The sequence below is a fragment of the Stylophora pistillata genome, chromosome 9, assembly GCF_964205215.1.
Source record: "Stylophora pistillata chromosome 9, jaStyPist1.2, whole genome shotgun sequence".
Lineage (NCBI taxonomy): Eukaryota > Metazoa > Cnidaria > Anthozoa > Scleractinia > Pocilloporidae > Stylophora > Stylophora pistillata.
The window spans coordinates 10,914,402-10,932,807 of record NC_142527.1 but is presented as its reverse complement, the minus strand read 5'-3'; the positions used below and the strand labels follow the sequence as shown (position 1 = coordinate 10,932,807).

Genomic DNA, 18,406 nt, shown 5'->3' with positions numbered 1-18,406 from the left:
AGATACATTTGCCATACTGTTAATATTGATATCATTTCTACTTACGCTTATATTTAAATATTTTTACCTTAATTTATATTTAGTTATGTTGTGTCCCCTAATTAGTGCCCCATAATTAGCACAGGTTTCTAACCTAAGCTAGGAGGTTTCTTTAGACACCTTAATAAAGTTTTTTTTTCTTTGCATCATCATCATGTCTTTTCAAAGTAAAGCTAGCAATTGTGAACGATAATTACATACTGGGAAACGTTTTGTAAGTAACATGGAATATAATGATGTAAGAAAGGGGATTCAGACATAATTTAACACTGAGATTTGTAAAAAAACCCTCTCCTCGAAACCAGAATTTAGGAAGGCTATAAACTTTTTCAGTCTCTTCCCCGGGCTTTCAATGAAAACATAAAACATATCGGTACAGAGCGACAAGGGCCATGCCAAGGGACTGGGGATGAGTGTTCTCTTCCTCTCCGAACCCCGGTGTTTTTTCTTTTCATTTCTCTTATTTCCAGTAAATAGGCTTTGTTCTAGACCGTAAAAAAATGCCTACATTTGGTGGAGTCCTGCTGACCATAATATGACTTGGCATTACCAAAGAATGGCAAATTATCAAGTAATTATTAAGTTAAACGCTGCATTGTCGAACACTTTCCTCTATCGATAGATAGCTATATATCAAACGAACTAATCTGATAGGGTTCGAATTCATTTCCCTCAAATATAGATATGGCGTTGCTGCCATGTTATGTGCTAACCCTACTTATTTTATCATTCTCTATTGCTCTACTTATCTATTAACGTATCTGTTTATTTTCCATTTATTTCTCAGGCATCGTGTTTTGCCACTTTATTTATTTACATTTTAAAATGCAGTGAATGGAAAAAAAAAAATAAAAAGCAAAAAAAAACAAAGAAAAAAAAAACAACAACAACAGCCTCCTGTTGTGCGGGAGGTCGAGGGATCAAGCCCCGGCCGGACCAACACTCAGGGTCTTAAAATAACTGAGGAGAATTTGCTACCTTTCTATAATATCAAGAAATGGATAGATATTCTAGTCCGGTTCAGATAGGTACGAATAAACCGTAGGCCCCGTCTCCTGCAGGGTTAGTGATAGGAGACGTTGATTTCCCACGCACGAGATTACTGTGTAGTGGATGTCCTCCCCTGGGATGGGATGGGTGGGTTTACTGGGCTCGCAGTAATTGGCGCAAGCTGTTGCGGTGTCCCTGCATGTCGGCGAATATAATAAATTAAAAAAAATTAAATAAAAACAATGACAACAACAACAATAAAAAACAAGGAACGAAAAGATAAAATTTTTAACCCCTATAGTGGGTTTCATCTTTTTCTCGAGTTGAGTGTTCTACGGTTCAAGCGGCTTTACGGTCGAGTCTTTTCAAGAAATTTTCAAAATAAGGTCGACATTCTCTCTAAGGTAATCAAACATCTTCAAAGAACACACTCGTCTTGTAAAAATTTCAGTAAGATGTTGACAAATATCACAACAGTAGGATAGAGAGAAAAAAATTGAAGAGCAGTCCTTTAAAGGTATTATGAAGTCAGCTCAGTCGAAAATTTAGCTGGGTATCAGGTTGAACTGTCGATCGCATCTGTGTTAGAGTTCCAAGTTGACAGAGAATGATTTTTTTCAACGCTTTTCTGTTTCGAGAAAGTCTCAAGGCAAACGCAAAAGGATCTACAGCACACTTTATAAACATTAGATTAAGACAAAATCTTTGGATGATGACGATTGCCTTGTACCGCTGACGTGGATCGCAGTACACCATTAGGTAATATGAAATTGTTGCAAAGACTGCCGGAATAGTAGAAAATATAACAAAAATCAGCAACACTTTGCAAAATTTGTTATGGAGAGCGATTATTTTTTCGACTTCGTCCGTGTTGGCGCGCCCGTGATTGTTGGCGGCTCTGCGAAGATTCAAAGATCTCTTGGTCTGGTCTTGAAAAGCGAAGTACAAAAAAACGTAGGAGACAATGAGCAGTGTTGAGTTTACAGTTGAGTTGAAATATAGGTCCACATTGAAAACAATTTCCATGGAGACGTTTACGTGAGGAAGTACTGAAAAAATAGAAGAATTTATTGAAATGACTGCAATGAGAACTTGAGCACGACGCAAAGTAGTAGTAGTAGTAGTAGTCTTTATTTCCACAAGATAAAAAATACATATCTTATGTTACAATATTTGAGTAAAAAGTATATATAAAATATCTAAATATATCTAAAATATAAACTCACACAGCTAAATTGTATCCAGCTTTTATATTTCGTTGGTCGAAACACTGCAATGAAGTAATCGACAGCTAGGGCGAAAACCATTCCGAAGGAAACATTAAGCGTGAGCAAAGAGATTGAAGATCCAACTTTTGCCAGGTTTGGCAAATTGGGTTTTCCAAAGTGGTCGTTGTACTCGAGGGTTGCAAAAATTGGTGCAACGATAATCCCGGTGAAAACGTTCGCTATTGACATCCCTATAAGAAATGCGGACGAAGGTACACGGAACGTTCTCAGTGGGTCCACGTAAGCTGTTAAAACTAAAACTCCATTGTTGATTACTGTTATCGGAACTAAAATCATTTTGAAAACTGCAAAAATTAACAGCCCTGGTTGCATTGAAGATCCGGAGGTGGTATTCAAGTGATTGGTCGAGTTCGAAAAACTCATCATTGTAGCCGGAGAAAGCGATGTTGAAAGCTTTTTGAAGACTTAGCAAATGTTAAAGAAAAATCGATCATAAGAAGCCTTTTTAATAAAAAATCTTTCCTTAAAAGCAAATAAAGCTGGCCCCATTGCGTCGCAATAAGCTGAAGCCCTGTCAGTTTATGTCCATTGAAGTGTCAGCCGATAATTTGAATGGTTATTATAAAAACCGACCTGGAATAGAAACAGCTTCATCCAGCGGAAAGGCCTCTCACAAATCTTAGCCGGTTTCCAAAAAAAGAAATCGCAAGCAAATGGTGACAGTTACATTATTTCAATTATATTTTTCTGAGGTGCAGGGTATTATTTCCGCTGATTAATGATGAATGCGGAAAAATCAGGAAAAAAATGGAATGTAATGTCGTTTAAGGTAGATTGAAGAGTTTGTGAACAGTAAAACTTCAGCTACCTTTACATTAATACACAGGACGAATGTTCTTATTTCAGTGCCTTTAGGCAAAATCTAAAGCAGTCTTAAAGGTTGAGTAAAGCTTGAATCGTCTTTAATTGTCAAATGAAATATCCGAAAGCTAACAATAACCTTTAATAAATCTTTAATTGAACATAAGTTTAACTTTAGTAGCGCAAATCTTTCACTATCCTTTAAGTGGTTTCTTTTTTGGCACAAAAGAGGATGTTTCATTAAAATACATTTAATTTGACTTTAAGATGAGATTGAAATGATCTCGCTGTTACGACATCTTTAATTCATGCATTAAGGATAGTTTCATTGTAATCTGAACTGTCAACAGAAAATTCATCACAAATTAGCCAACACTTGCATTGATGAGCTATGAGAGCAAATTTTGTTCAACATGCAGCAACGTGAGCTCACAATTCTTTCTGGAGTCGAAACATCTTATTGAAAGCGAAGGTTTTCATTTTTGCATCTCCTTTAAAGAGCGCATGGAGTGCGATGACAAGAAAGGATATGTTTTTTGCGCCCGCTTTGATGACTTCGAATCATGTTCAACTTTCGAAAGGCATAAGCGGAAACGTCACGTAAAGAAATTAACAGATACTTTCGTGGCGACTTCAAATTCCCGTGATTCGATCGTTTCACGAAATTTCAAGTTCATCTGACCATGAAGGTTAGTTAATTTGAATATAAAAAAGTTATGTATATGTATGTATATATATATATATATATATATATATATATATATATATAAATATATATATAGAAGTAGTGTGGCACACGAGGACGGACAACTTCGAGCGAAGGAAGACATTTACTCAATAAAAAGTCTAAAAAGCTTAGTAAAAAACGTTTCGGTCTGAGACCTTCATCAGAACTGATGAAGGTCTCGGACCGAAACGTTTTTTATTAAACTTTTTAGACTTTTTATTGAGTATATGTCCTCCTTCGCTCGAAGTTGTCCGTCCTCGTGTGCCACACTACTTCTCCTACCATTTATCGAGGTTTGGACTGTGAATCCTTTTGGATCCTTCTGGCGCGGCGTCACTGTTGGCTCGAGGCCTTTTAACTTGTTATATATATATATATAACATATATATATATATTTATGTCTTTTATTATTACATGAGAACATAACTGCTATTGAACATTGCTTGAGACGATTAACACTGAAACTTCCTCGCACTCAATCCCTGAAGATTTTTTGAGGTCGGAGGTGTCTACTGCCGGTGGGCATGGACGCCCCATTGAGAAAGTACCTTAGTAGACTATTGCGGAAAGTTTGTAATGTTTCTGATTCATATTATTTGCCTTTGTTTGCTTTTGTCGTCTGGCTTATTTCTAGAAAGAAGTGCTTGAGAAGCTGCGGAGCTTCTTACTTTAATATTGCATCGAGACTAATTTGTTTACAGTATTTTTCCTTGAATCGAGACTGCAAACGGTGTACGGATGTACTTATACTTTTTTTAGTGTTCTTTAAAACCATGTTGTCCTTAAAAGAGACCAGTTCATCACCTGTATAGGTTGCAATGGTTTGGTTTTCCGGCAGAGATGCTTGACTTTTTTCGGCAATGACACCTGTTTGGTTTTCTTTCGTGACGCTTGTTGGGTTTTCCTCGGCAAAAACTGTCGTTTGGCTTTCTACCCTCGTCTCTGCCATTTTGTTTTTTTCTTCAGAGCGTTTTCTCATGCTTTTGATTCTAACAGAAATTTGCTTTGATCAGTGTTTCTTTGATTTGGTTTGACTCGTTTGTTTTATTTCTTTCTCCGTAGAAAATGTAAGGCTTACAATCTTTCTCCTTTCCAGGAATATCGATTGAAAAGCCTGAGGTTTGAATCCTCACATGCTTCCACCCAGAAGTTTGTCTTTCTGCTCTGCTCTAAGAACGTTTGCTAGCGATGTTAAATAAGTTGAGGTTTGAATCATCGCAAAGGTCCTCACAAATTTCTTCTTCTGCCCAGCTGATATAGCAGATGTTCCTTATGAATATTGACCCAGCTCGTACTTTTTTTTTTGTCTTCCAGCTGATAAGGTGATGCGCAATTTCTCTGAGATAATTGATTTTTGACTGATATGACATAAACAATTAGTTCTTGTGGCCCCTCTCAAGTTAAGCTCCGGAAGCTTCAGTCACCATTCAGTTCTGCATGTTCTGTTCAGACTACTAAAATTTTTTGTTCTGACTACTAATTTATTTTGTTGAGACTACTAAAATAACTTCAAGCGAAAAGCACATGTTTTTTAAATACCATAATAGTAACGCAACAAAAAATGTCCTCAGTAGGGTGGTCTCGTTATAAGTCCAGTCTCACTGGGGGGCATGAGATCCTCCCCCTGCGGGTCCGGGCCCGAACACTACAAATGCCATAATTTTTTAATGTTGTTCAGTTAAAAAGCAGATACTCTCCAGCCTGGCTTTAGTTTTTTTGTATTCCTTTGACTTTGAATGTCAAGGGTGCCGCCGGAGAAAAGAGAAAGGTAAATCCCCGCTTGAACACAGACACAGTCCTCTGGTGGTTACAGCCGAGAACCGACTTGTCTAGCCTCCGGGTTTGAGACCTGTTTAACGGCTCATTGCTCGTATCAATCAATGAAAATAAAAAATCATAAAGCATAAAAAAGAAACGATATGGGCACATCATTGCCGAGGTACCAGAGGGTAAGAACAAAGTATGGGCAATCTGCACTGCACCTCTCCTCGAGACGCGAAAATAGACAAGCACTGAGTGGAGCGCACGAAACTCACCTCCCAGCTGGGATCACCTTCTCTGGGCTGACTGCATGAGGTTCGAATCCTCGCAAGGGACACAGATTGTAATGTTTTTCCTTTCACTATCCTATATATGATACCATTAGCTTTCTGTGATCCATTTTGTCTGCTGGGAATGAAATGTCTTCTTCTGAAACACTATCCCCGAGCTGAGAAAGAAGTGTACTTGAACTAAATTTGCAATAGCTATAAACTGAAGTTAAACTCGAGCATTTGTTCCTGACAAAATTGCATGCAAATGTGATGTAAATGTGACATTTGCTTTACATTTACCTTGCTTATTGAGTGAAGCTGTTCATTTGCCATAAATTTGCATTGGCATCTAACAAAAAAAGAAATAAAAACCCTTATTGAGTGGCCGTTTGCTAGTTCCCTGAGGGTGGCCCATTAACTGGGTTCAACTGTATTCAGAATAAAATTTAATGTAAATGAAAATGGAATTAAATGTGGTTGATCAATTTACCTTTGCTAGAAATCTGAGGGAAATAATAATTCAGGCCACAGGCCTGCCAATCATCCACTGAGAGGCTGATTACATGAGTCAGGCTGGCCTGCCCATATATATTGCCATCCTAGCAAACAGTCAACTCAGCTTATGTAATCCACCCCTTACTAAAAAAAACTAATCGAACAAACAAAAGTGGCAGGCCTCTGCCTACCACAGACATAACATTTTATTTTTTTCATAAACACTGTGAACATATATTGCACAAAACTAACAAATTATTTTGACTTCAGCCGAGCAAGTTGTCCACAATATAAATGTGTTCTATAGCTCATGTCTCCAACAGTCAAGTCACAATAAATCCTAAGAAACTGTCATATACAATTAAACTGAATAAATAGCTTTATTAATAAAAAACATTGGTATGCAATTAAAGAATGGGTAAAACAAAGACTTCTGTCACTTGAAAGCACTGATTTACAAGATGTGCCACTTTTTCACCTGCCAACTTACAAAATGCCATTGAAAAAGCTTTCTACACTTGTTACTGTCGCAATAAATAGGAATTTCAGAGAAATAATTCTAACAATAATAATTTATGTAATAGTTTGTGTTTCCAGCACTCTATGAGGGCAACAAAAAATAACTGTCTGTATCAAGCATTACTATAATGAGGTTGGCAGTTTTGGTTATTCTCTGTAGTTGGTCTTTTTCTTTCTTTGTTTTTTTGTATATGTATTGTGAAATTTTTATTTTCATGGATCAGTGTAAATTTCGTTTAATTTCGTTTAACCAACTGCACAGATCACTCTTCCAAAAGAGAACACATCACTGGCATGCCAAGGTGGACTGGCATCACAGAAAATTTCAGGAGCAATGTGACCATGCTTACATTTGTAAAGTTTTTGCTCTTCGCAGCTCGGTAAATATCCACCACTAACCACCTTCACTTTGGTTAATAGTTGTTAATTATATATATATTTCTCCTACTAAAGCAGTGTACGGTTTGACTGCACCTACGCGACCCAACTGTGAAGAGCATTCCAGTTTCTTTAAAAACGGAACAAGACTGTTTTCTGTCAATTCCACGATCACTTCGACTGGTTGTCGACTTGTGACCCGCTATTTCTGCTGGAATGCAACATCTAGTCATGCCTGTTCTGCAGCGAGTACCGCACGCGTCTCTGTGTTTAGGGCATACCGTCATATGCAACTGACATTTCTGTGCGATGAAAATCCCTGTTAAGTTAGTAAATTAATGCTGTAGAAATGAATAGTCCGAATGTATTCATGTGGTAATCGAAAAATGTAAATCAAAATGATCTTTATTAACCTGCCCGTGTAAGTAATAATTATTTCATTTCGTTGTTGACGCTTTCAGCATCCGTCAAAATATTACTACCCTTCGTATGAGCTGTAACATCTCTAGTACAGTCTTTCAGTTCGACAAAGTCAGCCACGTTTGGATTTTCAAAACTTGCCCCACAAGCCCCCCCCCTCCGCCAATCATTTTCTTTTCATACTCTGAAAAACCTCGCACGTGTTTACCTTTAAGAAAGAGATCGTGATTGCATCATAGAGAATTTCCGTGACATAAGTCTCTTTTAACAAGTTTTACGACTGGAATGTGGCCATTTTTACGAAAAAGATAAGAGTAAACAGCATAAAAAATAGTTGGGCTGTTATCTTGAGGTCAAAAACTATACAGCAGAGGCTTGCGGTGTTGCTTGACTTGATTTACTTACATAACTTTTTTCAAGATATCCAAGATATTTCAGAAGAAATGTTATCGCAGTTGCAGAAAGCGTAGCTATTCAACCAAGAATAATGTCGATAACAAACACCTAATCAACAAAAATGGTGAACTATACAGCGGCCTTATGTATAGTTAGGTGTAGGTAGTGCTGTTGAAAAAGAGTCAACAATAACAGAGTCTTCTGCAATTTAAATTGACAGAAAATTTCCTATCTACGCATCAATTTACAGCCCTCTTCAGCAATGTATACGGATTTTTTTTCATATCATTTCCATATCAAAGGATTTTGTAACCATCTTTAACTATCTTATTTACTTCGTAGCTCTCAAGTACGATTTCTACAACTTGATTTGCATCATGCAAATTCCTAACCTTGGCCACAGTGCGTCGCAAACTCTTTTATTTTCCCGGCACTTTTCTGAATTGCCTAAATTTTTATTTCAAATTATTTTTGTATAAGGACCAAACTTTGTGCCAGCATGCAGTTTGACATGATTTCTCACATACCAAGACGCGTTTTATAGGCTTGAAGTTGCTCGATTTTTCGCTTTTTGGAACAAGTGTTTGAGAATACTTTGTTAAAAAACCATGTAAATTTTAAAATTAAACCAAAGCTCCTAAAACTGCGATAAATAAAAAGCGAATGGATTTTATTTTGAAGTAAAAACACCCCCGATTTCTTACGAAACATCCTCGTTCAGTACTAGCACACTAAAGTTGCTCAATTTTACTGTATTTTTTGCATAAATAATTAGGTAAAAACCCGAATTTTCGTTTTTCTCCATTTTCTCGGAAACATTTGATTTTTCAGACTTTGAATATATTTTTTTCAAATATATCTCCCTGAAAGGGTTTTCCAGGCAGATTATCAAGATTTTCGATTTTTTTAGCCTGGCCAGCGATTCTCGATATTTACAGTACATACCTACTCTATTGGCTCGTCCCCAAGGGGCTTTTCAGAGTCAAATCTAAATTACACGAATAAAACTTAAGTACATAAAAGGATAAAAAGATAAAAATTGACTAAAGCAGTCATTAAGAAGCTTTTGCCTGAGCAAACGCTTGAAAGCCGTCACGGACGGACTAAGTTTGAGCGCAGGTGGCAGCTCATTCCACAAGCGGTCGCTCTATATTGAAAGGTCCTTTGGCCTGTGCGGAAGAGTGGAATGTCCAAGAGTTGAGAATTTCTTGTATTCCTTGTCGATACGACGGATCTTCTGACGAGCTTAGATGTCGAATACCCCGGAGCGCATCTCGTCATGCACTTAAAAACCAAAACGGCAAAACAAAAATAAATTCGTTGTCTGATTGGTAGCCAGCGCAAGCCTTTTAACAAAGGAGTTATATGATCGAATTTGTTTGCGCCGCACAAAATGCGACCAGCGAAATTCTGTACTGCTTGGAGCTTGTCCAAATTAGATTGAGTAGTGTTGCTCCAAACAGAAGAGCAATGAAATAATTTACTAAACACTAGGGCATTTATAATGAGAATTAAGGCACGTTTATCGAAAATATGCTTAACGCGGTTAATTTGACCTAATCGTGACATGCATGAAGATACAGTGGAAACAATATGTTCATTATATGTTAAATTAGAGGCCAGTGTGACGCCAAGGTCTCTTGCAGCCTTAACGGGCTCGAGTCCTTCCCTAATAGAAATAACCTAAGTCGCTAACCTTAGCAGTCATGGGCTCTTAAGTGTTCACGGCTGCTCTTTGGCAGGAGCTTTAGTGAACTAGCGAAGAATAATGCTCCTATGTCAATGACTTCGTTTTATCAGTGACTGGCATTAGAACATAAAAAAATGACCACGATGAAATCAGATCATCAGTGGAGAAAGTGTTAACCCTTTCTACCCTACCCTGTCGGCCGACAGATATTTTGGGGAGCTGTTCTTCAATTTTACCCCAGTGTAAACACAAGTTTCATTTTCCTAGATCTTTTGCCATTTTTGGAGTGATTTTCTAGAATACTCCAGAATGCGCGTAATTTACCTCGTTATGCTTGGTCATTCATAATGATACTGATTTAAAAATGGAATATGATCTAATCGAATAGAATGTTCTAGACTGTTAAGCTTGTCTATATGAGCGAAGATCATTAAAGCTCGCCAAGGTTGAGATTCACTTCTAAACTAGGGCAATTATCTAAGGACAATAAAATAAATGTTACGTGTGCAAATCCAAAACAACTTAAACTTCGCGCGATTTTTAAAGCTCCATTGTAACCCAGTGACCTGTTACCATGACCCTTTGACATGCCACTAATCTTTAGTAACAGGAAAGATAAGAGGATCGCTGTTATTTTAAAAACTGTACAGCGGGCATTTTTCAAAGTAGACTTAATGAATCCTAATCTTTTAGTGTTATAGGCAAAAGGAACTTTACCATACGCGTTAAAGAATGGAAGTATTTAATTCAAACCAAGTGGTTACAGCTGCTTCTGTCCTAGGTAAATTGTCGATCCATCATGTATCAAAACATTCGCATTTTCCCAAAGAGCGACGCAACTGTATCACTTCCCTCAGTCCAAGTCAGGTTGGCTTTGATTTTCATTTCATTCATCTTTATTTTGTAAATCTTTGTGTTACTGCGAAAAGGATCGCTAATAGATTTCCCTTTGCGAATGCCTTGTGAGATAATCCTGCTCAACCTTGCCAAACCGTACGCATGATATTTGAATCGAACGGTATCGTTTTGGCTCATAATGTTTTGATAATCTGGATCTTGAAAGTGAAAGTCCATGAAAGTCCATCGTCTTTTGAAATCAGTGCAGAAAGGAGTACTTGGTTTTGAAACAGCGTCTCTGTAAGGGATTAGCCGAGGAATTTCGACCTAAGGGCCTTAGGGCGGCAATTATACAGACGTTACATTTGTAAACTATCTTTCCATCAACTGAGGAAAGAACTTTCAGTTTCGAATTTATTTGTGTTTCATTCTGAGTCTTATTTCATCTGTTTTTTTTCCACTCAGTTTATCTATTCTCTTGCGGTCAAAATCTTGAGTCGTCCCAATCCATTCTCTCCAAAAGAAATTTATGTTCCATTATTTTCGCGACGTCCTTGCTGCTTGATAAAGAAGTCACATATAAACCAGGCTATATAGCTATATCTTGTCTTTCTTTTCAGTCCAGTGGCTAATGAATTTTCTCTTGCCTCAGTTTTATTACTATTCTTTGGCAAAGGACAGTGCAATTGAAGTAAGTTTCAAATCTATAAATGAAGGTATAGCATACAAATCAGTCTAAATCTATTCAGCTCTCAATACAGTTCTTGTTGATTCCAATATCAACGGTTTTCGACTCAACGTGTGTAATAACTGTAAATATTAAAAACTGGATCATTGGATAATGCAATTCAAGACTTTTTATTGGCTTAGCCATTATGGTATATGAGCCAATATACCATAATCTGATATCTGTACATTGTAACATCCGGTTTCTTCCTACAAAATAAAGTCGAGAAGATTTGCCTAATATCTTGGGGGCCTTTTTTTTTTTTTAATAAAACAATTATTCCACTCGTGCTTGTTGGATATGAGATGATTATAGCCAACTCGGCGCTACGCGCCTCGTTGTCTATCTATTATCTCATATCCAACGCGCGCTTGTGGAATAATTGTTAAATAATACATACCACACAGGCGAATACTGCTTTTCGCGCAGGCTGATTGGCTAGTACGGAAGTAATTAGAAACCCCTATTCATTAATAAAAGAAAAAACAGACTATAAACTAGCGACCGGGATCAACGACCTTCACAAGTTTCACACACTAATCGCAAGTCCAAGGTTCAAGCAAACGTGAGTCCACAATTCAAGCATGCACAACGTGACGTCATATAATACTGAAAGGACCTTCAGTAATTGATAAATTTAAAGACTTAAGATATTCCATTTAAAAAAAAAGCCTGTACGTGTAATTTCCATGTACATTAAGAATTTGAAAAAAATTAGTCTAAAATTCTTGTAAGGTTATGACCTCAAAACCAAATTTTATTCGCTTGATAAGCTAGCATATAGGTGAAGGGTTCCGCTGAAGAAATTCCAATTCGTTCGCATCAGGTTCGAGTTAGTGAAATTGTCTTGTTTATTCGAAAATTAAAATGCACCTCAGGCTATTAGTACCAACTTAGCAAGATTGACGAAGATTGACGCACGACCATGAGTTCCATAAATTTGGGTGAGAAATGAAATCAACGTTTAAACCTACATTTTCTCTTTACAATAGTTTGTCCCAATGGCGTAACAAACGTCACAGCTTCCAGTGCTGAGTTTGTATATCCTCAGTCAGGTACTTATGGGAAGAATGAGACCAAATATTGGCGGATTGAAGTTCCAGACACTTATGACTACATCGTACATCGTTTTTCCAGGTACGTTTGCCATGTCTGAGCCCTTCAGTAACATGCAAACTCTCCGGTTCATGATAATAATATCAATAATAATAATAATAGTAATAATAATAATAATTTACCAATTTATATAGCGTGTATTACATGTGCTGATCATTGGCGCTTTATAATCATATGTTTAAGAGAAAGGAAAAATACATTACTGTGAGAATAAGATGAACTATGTTACAAACTATAAAAAATACTTCTTAAAAAGAAAGGTTTTAAGTTGAGATTTAACTGTTTGAATGAAGTTATTTGACGAAGCTCCATAGGTAGGCCATTCCAGAGTTTCGGAGCTGCTGCTGAGAATGATCCCAATGTTGTAAGCATCTTTCCCTTGGGATGGTCCAACACTTCATTTCGATTTCATTTCCCGCTGCTGTCAATCATTATCGTAATGGACATCTACATCCAGAGACAAACAAAATTACTAAATCATTCCATAACAACTCTTATCATATAGCTAGCAGTGCCCGTGGGCAATATGAAACGAGTCCTGTGTTCTGACTGGCTACTCAAGTAGGCAAGGAGAGCCATCTTGCCCGCCAAGGATTCCCGGCTTTGATCACGCACAAATAAAAAGCTGTATAAAGCGGACTTTTAGACAATGTTGGCAAACAAGGAGTCCAAAAAAGCGGCAGAAGACAGTCTCAACAAAGAAAACATCAACACCTCTCATGGATTTATTGTGCCGGGATAAACAGTCGACTTTCTTTTCCCGACTTTGCTACACATTTTTTCGTCTCTTTTTGAGCTCCCTCGACGCGGTCGTCCAACGCACGATCATCAGGCACGCCATACGCTCAAGTTCTTCTTTCTTTTTCTCTTTTTGTTTTTGTTTCTTTTTTTTTTTTCATCTGGCACGGGGGGGAGGGGGTAAGAGATTTCTAATTTTCAAATCAAAAATGGGCGAGTTTTCCTCCATTTCTATTAATTATTATTCGTGCTTGAAATTATTTCGCGAGTGTTTCGAAAGTTTTGAGTTTGAATATTTTGAAAACAAAAATGGTGATGTCGCAACGACGTTTACATGCTCTCATCTGAACTGATCACTTAACCATGAGAACGCACATACCATCCTAATTACATGATAAATTACCATCAGTATCTCCTTTTAATCCGACGATAATGACTGATAATAATGCTGATAATCATTATTGTTGCAGTTATAATCAATCCTTAATAACGGGACTTTTCAGGCCCAACACGGTCAAACAAGGGATAAAAACAATGTGAAAAAGTGTGTTCAAAGTGATTGATAAAAGATTATCTTCTCTAATAGATAAATCTTCACTTTGTCTTTAAGTTTGGTAAGAACTGAAAGCCAGTGATAACGGCTTGTGATATTTTTCACAAGTTCGACGTGGAAAGATGCTTCGACTGTAAGTGCGACTATCTTCAAATAGCATCTTCCTACAGCAATTTACTCCAGTCGAAGAAATCATGCGGACGACATAGTCACAACTTTTTGTATGGATATGCCTGGAGAGCTCCAAAGTACACTGAAGTTACTGAATCGACGGTCTACCTTCGTTTCCTGTCGGATGGTACTGTACATTACACAGGATTTAACTTCACCTTCATAGCCGGGTCCGTGAGAGGTGGGTAACAACTATAAAAACAACCAAGCAAGAAAACCAACAAAGGGCATCAATCACACAAGGAGGCAGGCAAAAAAAAATGTTTTAAAATTGATAATAAAAATGACAATAACTTTATTGGTTCCGTGCACTCATTTTTTTTCAGAAACAATTACAATGACATATATATATTGATAAACAAATGTAAATAAGCACTATAAAGAATACCAAATATAAAGGACCCTTTAATCATATCGACGAAGTAAAACCATGCATCATAAGACTTGCATTGAAATCACTACTTGTCTTTCTTAAAACCTGAGGAAACCGCCTAAAGGAACCCATAAAGGTTATATCCCACATGGTCTTTGGTAGAGTCCCACAGAGAGCTGTCCCTGTATCTGAACGATCGCAGTGCTGTTGTTGTACTACAGTGAGGCTAGCCTGCGCACAGGCTCCCCGTTCAATCAGACGTGGGGACACAGGAAGGGGAGCCTGCACGCAAGTCTCCGAATATCGAATGTCTGCGTCCAAAATTTGGACGCAAAGCACTGATTGGTTGATTTTAATTTTTCATGACGTAAGTCTTAGTTTTCAGTTCCGGTAGAGACAAAAATTAAAATGGCGGAAAGAAGCGATGCTGTTCTTCGCGAGGCTTGTGACCATTTATCAAATAATTTGAAGTTTACGCTGCAATTGAAGCCCGAACAGCGTAATGCTGTGGACTATTTACTTAAGAAAGAAGATGTGCTCGCGGTTCTTCCGACAGGATACGGCAAAAGTCTTATTTTCCAACTCTTTGCTGTTGCTGCATCGATTGAAGGGGAAGAGCGGCAAATGTGTTGATTATTTGTCCTTTGAAAAGCATCATAGAAGACCAAATTGCTGAGGCTGGAAGTATGGGTATCCCGGCGGCTTCCACAGAGGATATCTCGGAAGACGAGTTGCGTGCCGCAAAATTTCAGCTAATCTTCGGTTCGGCTGTGACAGTTATGGAGAAACGATTCCTCGACATTATGAAAGATAACTGCTCTTCTCTTGACAGAAAGTTGGCCGCAGTTGTGGTGGATGAGTCCCATACTGTTGAGATGTGGACTGGAAAAAGGTATTATGTTTCTAACAAATCCTATTGGGGATACTTCTAACTAAATTGTTGCTCACTTGTTCAATGATCGTTCACAGGTCTGAGTCAAAACTCGGTGCAAATCTTGCTTTCCGTGAGGCGTTTGGGAAATTGTCGCAGATCAGATCCTTTTGTAAACAAGGAGAGTCAAGTTCTATAGTCATTCATCGAAAAGCTTAAGTCTGTGTTGCCGTGCCTGTTTACTTATTTTTGGAGTCTTTCGATTGCATTAATTGATTTCCTGACCAAGGCGCTGAAGTCATTCTTTACTTTGATTACGTTTAATTTATTCGTTTTATCTGTTTAAGGGACGCCAATACTTGCAATCACGGCGACTGCAGATGAAAAGACTTAAAGTGTCATTATTAAACAGTTACTGTTAAAAATGCCTCCGTGAGACATGGCGCTTGCTCGCCGGGAGCCTGTTCGTTTGTTTGTTTTCTGTTTTGGATTTTGACTTCCGGCGCGCGCTGATTGGTTGATATTTGACAGTTAACAAGATGAGTTCTCTGCGGGGTTCTTGTAGGAGGCAAACGCGATTTAGCAAGACGCGTGCAGGCTCCCCTTCCCCTGCTTCGCGCCGTTGTGCACCTCCAAGCCGGGAGCCTGTTCGCAGGCTACAGTGAGGCAGTTAATCAGTCTCAGTTTCTAAGACTTCGTCGTTTATGTAGTGATGAGTCTGATTTCCACCACAAATCAGAGTCGATGTGCCAGTTTTTCGATAAACGTGGTTACCCTGTTTCTGTCGTTCAAGCGGGTTACCACCGCGCCCAACTTATTGATCGACATTCAGCGCTACAAACGCCGCATAAGGAAGATTCCAACCGCATTCCATTCAATCTCACGTTTCACCCTCACAACCACTCAGTTAAATCCATCATTCTTAAAAACTTTAAATTACTTCAAAACGACCCACAGACAAGCACTATCTTTTCGCAGTCTCCGCTCATTTCATTCAAACGCAACAAAAACATAGGCAATTTTTTGGTCAGAAGTTCTTTTCAGACTAGTGACCAACCAGGCACTTTTAAATGCGCTCGTGCACGATGCAAAACGTGTCCTTTCATTCACAACACTGATAAAATATCGGTACCTAAACGATCCATTAAAATCCCCGATCACTTCACGTGCACCTCCGCCAATGTAATCTATTGCATAACTTGCACTTATTGTAAAAAGATATACATCGGCGAAACAGGCAGAAGACTAGGTGACCGATTCCGAGAACACCTTCGAGACGTGGAAAGGATTGACAAGGACACATCGAAACTAGTCGCTAGGCATTTTAATTTGCCTAATCATTCTATGCCACATATGGTAATCTGCGTTCTTTCCTTACACTTAGGTAGCGCGGAAAGCCGTAAAAATCTTGAACAAAAGCTCATCTTTCAAACCGGCAGTCTAAATCCCACAGGGATCAACGAACGCTTTTCATTCCACTAATTCATTCTTGTTTTTCTCGTTGCTATGTTCCCACCAATAACGTAGCTCCATTTTCTGCCTTTAAAAGCACACACAACCCACAATTCCTCTATTCGCTCCGACGAAGGGCTAACGCTCGAAATGTCAGCTTTTGTAACCGTTACGGTCGCCAATTTACCATTTCAACTTTGTTGATATATCCAAATTTTGTTGTCCCGTTCGTTTATGTAGAGAGAAGTATTTTTGCGGTATGCTTATAATTTTTTTGCAAATGCAGTGTGAACTTCTACGGGGTTAGTATTAATTTCATTTCGAGAAAGAGCTGGTGATCTTAGGCTTCCTTTAATTTTTCACTTTATGCGCGTGCATATTTGCTTCACTCGAAATACCACGAAAGGACTCTTGAAATTTACCATCAGTAATTTTTTAACGGTGTATTGTGCAATCAACCTTTCTCGTAAATGACAAGAAGTAAACGAATTCCTCTAACTTCTCAGAAGATAACTAGTAATGAATGCTAAAAGGATACCAATTTTAGGCTTCAGTTCCCTTTAACGTCGACCTAGTTTTTCTCTGACTTATTTCCAAACCAAAAAAGTGGATCTTTAGCAAACTTACACCCGATCAGTTGGAACTTTCGGAACATTGCAGCTATGGTGCCAACAGAGCAACATGAATTAGAGCAAGATGAGAGGAAACTGATTGGGAGAAAATGTTATTTTTAGCAAATATATGTTAAAGCTCTTGACAACCTCTATTGTCTTCGTTTATTTTTTATTTAGTAAAAGACTGCTTTCAATTTGCAGAAGGTGACATAAACTATCTGAATGCATCTGAAGATGACACCACTGAGTTTGGCACACCAAAAGTTGACATTGAGAACTACCCTTTAAGTTACACAGAAGAATGATTTTTAGTTGTTCCTGAGGGACGGAAGGTCTAGACAGACTTCGACATATTTGAACTAGAGGACAGTGAGGATTGCAAGAATGATTATGTTGAGTTCCGTGAAGCATATACCTATGTTGGTGAACTATATGGCCATTTTGGTCCAATTCTAAGTAATCGTCTGTGTGGAAGTACAAAACCGAACTCGATACTAAGTCAAGGGAACATGGTTTGGGTTCAGTTCAAAAGCAATAGAGACTCTACCACTGTGTACAAGGGATTCAAAGCTTCCTTTAAGGCAGATGTGTTTTGACAAGAAAAAAATATATAAAGTTTGTCTTTGATGACAAGGTATAGAGGGTTTTTTTTTAAATTTTCTCCGTCGTGAGGTAAAATGTTTAATAATTTGCCAGAGTTGATAATCAGGTAGGTTTTTTTTTTGCTTACTGCAACTGCAACACGAAAGTGTTTGTTTGTTTCTTTGTTGTTGCTTTTAGAGACAATTAAACTGTTATCTGTTTATTCAATAAGCCATGAAAATTAACGACTCATAAATTTTCCTCAAATCTGACTTTTTTACAACACCAGGACAGGGAGGATTATCGGTCAGCTGTCCATTTATCCGTCTGTTGTTCTCAGCTGTGATCATGCACGCGTCAAGGAACAACTTGTTCTAGTCCTCTCAAGTCTGTCCAAAAGAAGTCTCCTGTTTGGTGAAAGTTTGAGTCCGTTTCACCTAACTTAACGCTGTTATGAATTGATAGCTTTTTTAATGTCGAGAACAAAGAGAGGCATTTTATGACTGTAATTTTGTTTTTGTTAAGAAATCTTACATCATTACTAATGACTGCGGCTCTATTCAATTCAAAAGACCCTCAATTCTTACACCTTATT

General features: G+C 38.0%; 1 pseudogene; it reads left to right on the top strand.

Annotated features, from left to right (window-relative positions):
- Nucleotides 1-10,509: 10,509 nt before the first annotated feature.
- LOC148723268 (bone morphogenetic protein 1-like) lies at nt 10,510-18,233 on the top strand (annotated as a pseudogene).
- Nucleotides 18,234-18,406: the final 173 nt, after the last annotated feature.